This window comes from Aphidius gifuensis, linkage group LG1, assembly GCF_014905175.1.
Source record: "Aphidius gifuensis isolate YNYX2018 linkage group LG1, ASM1490517v1, whole genome shotgun sequence".
Taxonomy (NCBI): Eukaryota; Metazoa; Arthropoda; class Insecta; order Hymenoptera; family Braconidae; genus Aphidius; species Aphidius gifuensis.
The window spans coordinates 15,216,007-15,227,635 of NC_057788.1; positions in this window are offsets into that span (position 1 = coordinate 15,216,007).

Sequence of the window (11,629 nt, forward strand, 5' to 3'; positions counted from 1 at the left end):
TAGGGAAATCTGACGAACATTATAAAATGAAATCAAATCAAAGCAAAACAAAGCAATATTGCTTACAGGTCCAGAGCAATTCGACAACACAATAAAACTAAAATTGAGCAAGAATTGTTCCGTCTCTATCTCTAGTCGTCACACTGAATCTATTCTAATTGTTCATATTCTTTTTATTTTTATGGTCTAGCAAAGGGAAAGCATAAAGGTTTAAATCGTCGATAATTCGTAGATTTTGTATGTTTTCAACCTCTGGATGTTCACGCCGGATTATGATGCTTCGTGTACGATTAAATAAAATAAACATGTTTTACCTGAGCATTGTTCCTCAGGTACAAAGGGCTGGCCACCCAGGTCGAACTTGACCATTACTTTACAAAAACACAATTCTTATATTTTTTAAATGTAAAATAAATATATTTCGGGTTTGTGCAGATGTGTGGCTGTGTATAGGTGCGTCGAGACGCACGTATATTCAGATATGTGTGCACCCTAAGACTCTCCTTGGTGACGATCAAGAAGAATCCCAGGACCCAAAGAAGTTAGTCTAAAACCGATACTCAAAGCATTCAGTACGCATCCTCTAGTTTTCCCAGCACTCGTCGAAACCTTTGCAATATCAAGTAAAATAAATTTTGTCGCTATATTAATTGTGAGGAAATTGCTATATACAAATTTCAATTGAATAAATAAATTCGTCGATAAAACAATAAAAAAATCAGATTGAGTAATTTTTTAACCTCAATCCCTAACATTTTATGGTGCCTCCTGTTAGGTGTGAATAGTGCACGCGACTCTATTGAGTTATTTATATCCAAGTGAAAGAACAAAATAATTTATAAAGTGTCGATCAAACATATCAAGAATCATCACTTGACATCATTATTCGTTGTACATCGGTCGGTGCATGACACACCCTGATAAGATTAATACAACATTGAAGACGCCTAACAGCGCAGACCAACCAACACTCTGAGCAAGTAATAGATCGAAGGTTACCGATTAAATTGCCTGATTCCCACTCCTACTCATCAACAATTACATCCATCAATCTTTACCCAATTATTCAAAACATAAACAAATTGATTAATAGTATATTATGTATCGAGTGCGAACAGTAGGTGATTCACGCACGAGCATGGAGAGATGAACGAAGTACAGGAGAGGGGATAGCGAGCGGATTCTCAGCGAAGGGGAATCGGAAGACGAGCCGTTTAAAAAAAAGCCGAGAATTAAAAAAAAAAAAAAATTAATATGATTATAATAAAAAGTATTTAAAAAAAAAAAAACAACAATTTTAATACTGTTGAAAAAAAAAAAAAATTGCACTAATACCATCAATCTAATACAAACAGGGCTAAAAAAAATTCAAACAATAATTCAAATTTATTATATCAAACTAAAATTATGTTTATTTATTAAAATAAATGAATTTCAATTACATAATAATAAACTCAAGGCACAAAGTAATTTTTCAACAATTCCTTTTTCTTCTAAACAACTCGTATGAATCTACTAAAATTATTCATCTTTGTTTTTTTTTTCGGCAATAACATTGCGTTTTGACAAGTCAAAACATATTTTTTTAAATCATAAAAAAAAAAACAAAATAATATTTTAATAATGAAAAAAAAATTATAATATGAAAAAAAAAATTATAATTAATAATGCAAAACAAAAAACAAAACTGGAAATTATCTAAATTTTAACCATTATGCTGGTTTTTCAAAAATCAAAAAAAAGAAAATCAAATAAAATTATACTATTATAATCATAAAAAAAAAATCAGTTTGAACTAATCGAAATCTTCATCTTCAAATTCTATATGTTCAACAGCCTCTATCTCTTCTGCATCACGTTCTTCTTGATTTTCATCAAGTGTACTTTCAGCTACATGAATGTGCACAGTACTAGTGGACAAATTAAACATTGATGCAAAACCAGCACTTAATCTTGATTTGGTTTTTTTGATTGCCTGTTGTATTGAACTGCAGATGATGCAAGTATTTTTGGTGATGATGTTGATGGATTTATACCAGGATTAATATTGATGTGTTGAACTCGTGACAAAGTTGATGCTTTTGATGTACTTGCACCAGTATTTATATTCATTTGACGTTCAACCAAAGGTCTTACAATTTTTGGTTTCTTTGCTGGTTCATTATTAAATACAAAATTCGACATGTTGTTGAAAATTTTTCTTTTGTTACTACGTGAATCAACAAGATATCCTTCAGCAACTTTATCAGATTTCCAGCCACCAAAACGTTTTATTTCTGTCATATTGGCACCTGTATCAGCCAAAATAGTTGCCCCAGTTCTTCTAAAACAGTGTCGTGTAAATTTATTAGCAGAAGGCAACTTTAAAAATTCAGCAATTCTTTTGGGTGCACCACCAATTTTATTAATACCAATACGTTGCTTAGTACATCTTTCTTTTTGATAATTTAAAAAAAAATTGTTTGTTGGTGCATCATCCGGACAAAGAGAATAGTATTTTTTAAACAAATTGTACATGTCACCAGTAATTAGAAATGCTCTTTCTTTATAGTGTTCAGTTTTGGCAATGTTGATAAGTACTTTACTTCCATTATCTTGTATTTGGTCACAAACCAAATCATGAATTTTATGTCTTCGACATCCACCGAAAACACCAACAATTAAAATAATCTTTAACAATAAAAATATATGTATTAAGCGTCAATTATTTTGTCACAATTCTAATCCATTTGATGGTAAATTTAATTTATATAATAAATAATTAATTAATTATTAATTTTAATATTTACTTACTTTGTCTGCTAAATGTTGACGATCATCTGCTTTTTCACAAAAATTCTTCATATCTTCAGCCGTAAAAATCTCAGATTTTTTTGGTTTATATCCTTTTTGATATCTTTTAACAAATGCTTTAAGTTTATTGTAATTTCCTATGTCAACATTATGGTATTGTTGTAGTATACTTTTTATCATTGACCAACGAGTCCATGCTGTTGATGGTGCAATATTTGTGTCTACAACTAAATGATTGAAATATACCATCAATACATCTTCACTCATTGAATTTATTTTTCTTGACTTCATCCATGCAATAAACTCATTATATTTTTGAATATATAATTCTTTTGATTTCTCTGGTAACAAATTTTGGGCTGAGGGCATCAGCTTGTTGACGAATGTCATCTGGTATATCATTTTCATTGAATGTTTGATTGTCATCTTGATCACTTTCACTCTCTGATTCACTGGATTCAGGTATAATTTTCGGGTATTGTACATTCATGATAAATATCAACACTTTTTTTTTTTGTTATTAATTAAGTATTATAGTATATTTCGTTACAAGTGCCCACTCAGAGAGTGTGCTCTCAACGAATTTGGAGGGGCAAGCACGAGCCTTGGCGAGTGTTTCCCCTCCAAATGAGTTGTGAGCGGGCTCTCTGATTGGGCACATGTAACGAACCATATTTTATGTTACTAGGGACAGTGGTAATAATGTGTGAATTTCTAAAAAGCGCACTACCCCTCTTACGCTTTGGAAATTCACACATTATTCCCACTGCCCTTGTAACATAAAATATTTTATATATAAGACATTTAGCACACAAAGCAACACAACATAGCATAACAAAACAAGAAATAACTTGTAAATACACAGACACGTGAATAGCTTACTACTACATATACTATTCATAATATTATTAATTTTGTTCGCCCGATGTCGCTACTTTTGGGGCTCTGTATTATCGATATTTTGAGCTTCACACATTATTTTGGAAATTCACACATTGTTTCAGTCCTAAATAATGTGTGTATTTCTTGATCGACACACTAATCCCTACTATACCAGAACCGCCATCTTTATGAACTGAAAACGATGCTGATTGAGGGTATTTTTCTTAATAGTGTAATGAAAAATTCATTAATTAAAATACATTAATATTTAACATGGTTCTCGAAAGAGATAGAGCTAAAAAAGCAAATGCTATCATTCAAAAACGTACATCTCTGGAAAGATAAATAGAACGTCTTCAAGTCTTACTCACCGACGACCAGATTCGCAAAGGGGTTCTTAAAATAAAAGGAGAGAATTTATTTAAATTATTTGAATCGTACACTGATGCCAATGACGAACTTTTACTATTAGACAATAACCCTGAGCATTTAGAAGCATTCAAACGCATTCAATCTAATTACGCAACATTATTGGCTGATATAAATGAAAGAGTCGTTTCACCGGTAATTCCACCAATCGGTCCGAATCCAACTCCAAACGTGCAACCTATATCATCCATAAAAATTCCTCAAATACCATTACCGAAATTTGACGGTAATTATACCGAATCGTTCTTCATTTAAAAGCGAGTTTAATTCTATAATCAATAGCCCGAACGATTTAAGCGACACTTGGAAATTACAAGCGTTGAAACAATGTCTTGTTGGAGAGGCATCCGATACTATTGGGTATTATAAAGAAACGGAAGGTAAATACGAAGAAGCGTGAAAAGAATTAGAAGGGAAATACGAGGTTAAACGCATTATAGCAAGAGCACATTATCAATCACTGTATGACTTTCCCACATTAGAAAGAGAAAGTAAAGAAGGTCTCATGAAGTTAGTTAAAAATTTAAACACTCATACTGCATGCTTAAAAGATTTAGGTATTACAATGGATGCTCAAACTTCAATTTATTTAGCCGATACGAAATTACCTAAACATTTACGTCGTAAGTGGGACGAAAGACAGAGTCGATCAGAGTTCGCCACTTTTGAAAAAATGTGCGAGTTTCTCCGAGACATGGCAAGTTGTGCCTTTCGCGAGGAAAATTTAAACAATAAACGTCGACCCGATGTTATTAAACATCAGTTACCAATTAAAAAACCATATTACAATTCATCTAGACCTAAAGGTCGAGCTCTAGTTGCCCAAATTGAATCATGTCCTGCATGCAAAGGCGATCATCCTTTGTATAAATGTGACACTTTTCGAAAATTAGAGGTAAATGAAAGAATTAAACTTGTACGCCAGATGAAGGCGTGCAACATTTGTCTACGCCAGCACCCCGGCAAGCCTTGTTACTTTCATAATTGCCGCCTATGCGGCCACAAACACAATGATTTACTTCATATATATCAACACAATGGAGCTCAAAGTAACAATGTGACACAGCCTAGTACACAGGCTCTCACTGGGAGAGTTAAACAAGATTGACTAGGTCGCATAAACACACCGCTCCACACCTGTCTAACATCTTCACATATTTCTATTACTACACCTCTATTAATGAGTCCTATGGTAAGAGTCAGAGATTGTAATGGAAATTACATTCTTTGTCGGCTTCTTTTGGACTCTTGTTCTACTGCAAATTTCATAACTACCGAGTTAGCGCATCGTCTACAATTGCCTGTTAAAAATTGTTTTCTGCCAATTAAAAGCATAAATGCAACCAGTACTATCGCACGGAATACGATGGAGGTCACATTCCAAGCATATCATTCTTCATATAAACAAACTTTAACTTTTCTTAATATACATAAAATCACGGATCCCACCCCATCCGAGACATTTCCCAGGCATTTGATTGACATTCCAAAAAATCTCAAATTAGCTGATCCTCAGTTTCATATACCCAAAACAGTCGATATGTTAATTGGTTCCGCCTCAACAATCGCATCTTTATCAATTGGGCAGTTGAATAAATCTCAACCAAATTATCAGTTTATTATTCAAAAAACATTATTTGGGTGGGTAGCAACCGGGTACACAATTAATGTAAATTCAAGTCCAATACAACACACATGTCACTCAATAAACCTAGACAATCAACTACAAAAATATTGGACTTTAGAAGAAGTCATAGTTAATAAACCTAAGTCTTTTGAGGACAGAGAATGCGAAAATCATTTCTTAAAACATGTTCAAAGAAAAAAGGACGGCAGGTATGTTGTTCGCCTACCCTTTCGCCGCGTGAAGCTCACTCCTGGCGATTCTTATTCTATTGCCTTTAAACGTTTTAAAACTCTAGAAAATAAATTCATGTCAGATTTAGATTTAAAAGAAGAATATCATAATGTAATTCAAGAATACATAGAATTAGGCCACATGTCGAAAGTGGAAGCAACAGATTCATTGGGTTATTATTTTCCACACCATGCCGTAATTGAGACGACCAGTGCAACCACCAAATTAAGAGTAGTTTTTGATGCCTCGGCTAAATCTGATTCAGGCAAGTCACTTAATGATCTACTTATGGTGGGCCCCACCATACAAGAGACAATATTTATCCAACTTTTGAAATTTAGAATCCATAAATTTGTATTGACGGTGGACATTGAAAAAATGTACCGTCAAGTAGAGTTACATGAAGATGATCGTATCTATCATCGCATTCTGTGGCGCGATAATAATCAAATAGCAACTTATCAATTAAACACATTAACTTTCGAAGTATCATCGTCACCATACCTGGCGATCAGAACAATACACAAGCTTGCCGAGGATAAAGCGAAAGATTTTCCAATAGCATCTGAGGTTTTAAAAAACGATTTATACGTAGACGATTTATTGACCGGTACAAATTCTCTACATACAGCCTTTTTATTACGTAATGACATAATTCAATTATTAGAACAGGGCAAATTTGATATTAGACAATGGGCTTCAAATGATAAACACTTACTAAGTGACCTTGCTGACACTAACATAAATTCTAATTTTTTATTAAACAACGACACTACGTTGAAAACATTGGGGATCTTTTGGGACGCACACAATGATACATTGCAATATTCAGTAAATTCGATTGAACTACTTTCAAAAATAACAAAACGACACATTGCCTTGGAGGTCGCCAAAATAAACGACCCCCTAGGGTTAGTGGGACCAGTAATCCTACATGCCAAACAATTCATACAAGAAATATGGAAGGCTAAGCTTGACTGGGATGAATCAGTCACAGCAGATATTCATACACGTTGGACTACATTCGTCAATGAAATAAATTTATTAAATAAAATCTCATTTCAAAGACATTTGCTTACAAGGGAACATACTGACATACAATTGCATGGATTTTGTGATGCAAGTATGGTTGGTTACGGCGCATGTTTATACATAAGGTCGTCTGGAGCTGACGGTAACGTGAAAAGCCATCTCATCTGTGCAAAATCACAAAGCGCTCCTTCAACCGCTTCATCTAACACAACTATTCCTCGTCTTGAATTATGTGGGGCTCAACTGCTTATTCGTTTATACATTGAGGTAAAGAAAGCCCTCAAATTCACGCCTTCTAAAATAGTGCTATGTTCAGATTCAAGTATTGTATTGCATTGGATTAAAACTCCAGCCAGTCTAAAGGTCTACGTAGCTAATAGAGTTTTAGAAATTCAAGAAAATTCTGAAAACATCTGTTGGCGACATGTCCGTCCGGAAGAAAATCCAGCAGATGCTTTGTCTAGAGGTCAGTCACCAAAATCATTTCTCATGAACAACATGTGGCGGTAGAGCAAAATTCTGGGTACAAGACGGGCGCAATCAAATACGTAAAATCATTCGCACCTGTAAACATTGCTTAAGATTTAATATACAAGCTCTAAATTACAAAAGGGGTGATTTACCGAGTGACAGAATCACACCCGTGGCTGTTTTCGAAAGAGTGGGGATAGATTATTGTGGGCCATTTTATATAAAGGAAAAGAAATATAGAAATAGAGTCAAATTTAAATGCTATGTGTGTGTTTTTATCTGTATGGTAGTAAAGGTGGTGCATCTAGAAGTCGTCACAGACATGACAACCGCAGGGTTTCTAGGAGCCTTGCGACGCTTCATAGCACGACGGGGTACTCCTTTACACATCTGGTCGGATAATGGCACAAACTTTGTAGGTGCAAATAATGAACTAAAAGAACTGTATTCTTTATTTCAATCGAAAGAGCATCAACATCGCGTAAATAATTTTTCTATTAATCTCATTTTAATTAACCTCAACCCATCAAATGGCATTTTATCCCGCCTTTATCTCCTTATCAAGGAGGCTTGTGGGAGTCTACGGTGAAATTATTCAAACACCATTTCAGACGGGTTGTCGGTGAATCTTTATTCACATATAAAGAGTTTGAGACGTTCGCAGTTGAAATTGAAGGATTATCAAATTCGAGACCTCTTACACCATTATCCTCTGATCCCAATGATTTGTCCGTTCTCACTCCCGCACATGTTTTAATCGGTAAACCTGCAGGTCACTTTCCACATCCAGAAGAAAATTTGTTGTCAACACCGTCAAATCGTCTATCAGTTTGGCAACACATTACCAAAGTGCGACAGCATTTTTGGCAAAGATGGCACATCGAATACTTAACCGAACTACAGAAACGCCATAAATGGGTCAACAACGAGAATGGTCATCAAGGTGGACACCATCGTGATCATCATCGACAAAAACAGTCTTTGTTTACAATGGCCATTAGGCAGAGTCATTGATGTCCATCCAGGGGATGAAAAGGTCATCCGTACAGTCACAGTCAAGACCGCCCATGGAATTTATAAGCGTTCCGTAAAACTTCTCTGTCCCTTACCCACTGAATAAATATATAATGAAACAACAATCAATTTTATTGCCATTCAAATTGCTAATATATAATAATTGAATTTAATTGTACATTTATAAAAAAAAAAACAACAAAAAAACCGTAATGATAGTCACCTCTTATTAACTGTCTCATTATATGTAAGAAATTTTAACATCAAGATCTCATTGTAATGAAATATGGTTAACAATTAACATGATACAGTACTGACGCAAATTTCCATGGTTCCCTCGTGTCTTAACGCGAATGCGAGGACAAAGAAATAAGACGATCCATGGTATCGCACTCATATAGCAATGTCCAAATCAACTATAAATGTAAATCAAACTCTAAAGCAATAATTATCAATATCATATGTCTAGAGTGTTGAGCGGTAGCCTCTCAAGGGGGGGAGTATGTTCCGTCTCTATCTCTAGTCGTCACACTGAATCTATTCTAATTGTTCATATTCTTTTTATTTTTATAGTCTAGCAAAGGGAAAGCATAAAGGTTTAAATCGTCGACAATTCGTAGATTTTGTATGTTTTTAACCTCTGGATGTTCACGCCGGATTATAATGCTTCGTGTACGATTAAATAAAATAAACATGTTTTACCTGAGCATTGTTCCTCAGGTACAAAAGGCTGGCCACCCAGGTCGAACTAGGCCATTACTTCACAAAAACACAATTTTTATATTTTTTAAATGTAAAATGAATATATTTCGGGTTTGTGCAGATGTGTGGCTGTGTATAGGTGCGTCGAGACGCACGTATATTCAGCTATGTGTGCACCCTAAGACTCTCCTTGGTGACGATCAAGAAGAATCCCAGGACCCAAAGAAATTAGTCTAAAACCTATACTCAAAGCATTCAGTATGCATCCTCTAGCTTTCCCAGCACTCGTCGAAACCTTCGCAATATCGAGTAAAATAAATTTCGTCGCTATATTAATTGTGAGGACATTGCTATATACAAATTTTAATTCAATGAATAAATTCGTCGATAAAACAATAAAAAAATCAGATTCAGTAATTTTTTATTCTTAATCCCTAACAAGAATAGTAAATGGTGGTAAAAAACCTTTAGGTATATTTGCAGTATCGAGAAGTATATATGACGTCTACTATATTCTAATGTACGCTTAGCAACACCGAATAGTGATCCGCCATGTTGTGGCGCGCAGGTTTAAAAACGCCAGTAATAAATCCCACATTGATACACACATACTGCCACAGCAGCTATATCATACACTAACACAACCGCACTCTCAGTACAGCCAACTATTTTTTTTTTTGCGGTGTTTCACGATTTACACATTTTTTTTAACTATTGAATAAATGTTTAAAAGAATAAAAAGTTGATCAATTATATTTCAGGGATTAATAATATTAGGTTATTTTACAAGAATTATTTCAAAAAATCATTGTTTTATCAAAAAAAAAAAAAAAAATTCATTTTTACAAGGTTGGCAATGGCTCTCGGACCAATGTATTAAACATAGGCTTTATCCCTTCTACTATACCCTAAAATTTCGGCCGAGGTAATCCCTTAAAACGAACTTCTAAGTCTCTTACAGAGTTAGTTTAAGAGTTATAATGTTTATAAAAAATGATGAAACAGTTGCTGAAGAAACTGTGCCTCCCCTGCTGGGGGAATTTTAATTTCTTTATTGAAATTCGTGATTACAAATTTATCTTATTCTCTATTGTTACATTGATTACTGTTACAACTGAAAATTATTCATTCATTTTGTTCGTTCTTTCCAATGGGTCATCTTGATATCTGGAATCGGTTTCTTCTAACTTTTCAAATTCTTTTTTATTTATTCCGTACCATGATTTTAGCATGTCAATGTTTAATAGTTATTTATCAAATCCTCGAATTCGATTTTATTTATTTTATTTACTTTTTTCCCTCAGTTAAATCAGGATTTAACGTTTTAGTTGTTGTTGAAGTCGTCGTTATATCTTTATTTTTTTTTATTCATTCATTTTTAATTCCTTTAATGCTATTACGTCACCCTTTTTTCCCTCGAAATTTTCTGCCTGTTTATTCCATATAGTTAGTTCAATCTGAGTTATATTATATATTCCATTTTTATTTTTTGTTTGTGATTTATTTGATAAATTCTCTTAGATTTTCATTCGAATATTAGAAGGGGTAACATAATTGAAATCGTATTTTTTTTTTATATATTCAGTGGTTTTTATTTCATATTTTTCTATATTTATCATATTTTTCTTTATATTCAGTGATTTTTCCATGATATTTTCTTATATTTTTTTATATTTTTCATTATTTTTACTGATATTTCCCCGATATTTTCCTATTTCATCGTGTTTAGATTAGTTAATTAAAGGACTTAGAAAATTCCCGAGATATCTTTCATGGTTGGGAGGGGAGCGGGGAAAACTTAATTGATATGTTCCTATATTTATCGGATTTTTCGTTATATTCACTGATTTTTCTTTGATATTTTCCGTTTTTTTTCTACATTTTCCTTCATATGTACTGAGATTTTCTCAGATATATCGTATTTTTTTTATATTCAGTGATTTTTCCTTCATATTTACTGATGTTTTTCATATTTATCGTATTTTTCTTTATATTCAGTAAGTTTTTCTTGATAATATTTCTTTCATATTTTTTCATAATTATCGGATTTTTCTTTATATTCAGCGATTTTTTTTTACTGATATCTTCCCATATTTATTGTTTTTTTCTTTATTATATTTACTGACATTTTCCATAATTATTGGTTTTTTTTTTATATTTAGTGATTTTTTCTTCATATTTACTGATATTTTCAATATTTATCGTATTTTCTTCATATTCAGGGAGTTTTCCTTGAAATTCACTGATATTTCCTATAATTATTGGATTTTTCTTTATATTTAGCGATTTTTTCTTAATATTTACTGATATTCTCCCATATTTATTGTTTTTTTCTTTATATTCAGTAATTTTTTCTTCATATTTACTGATATTTTTCCATATTTATCCTTTTTTTTGGTATATTCACTGATTTTGCTATATTTTCCTAGATATTCAATGATATTTTCC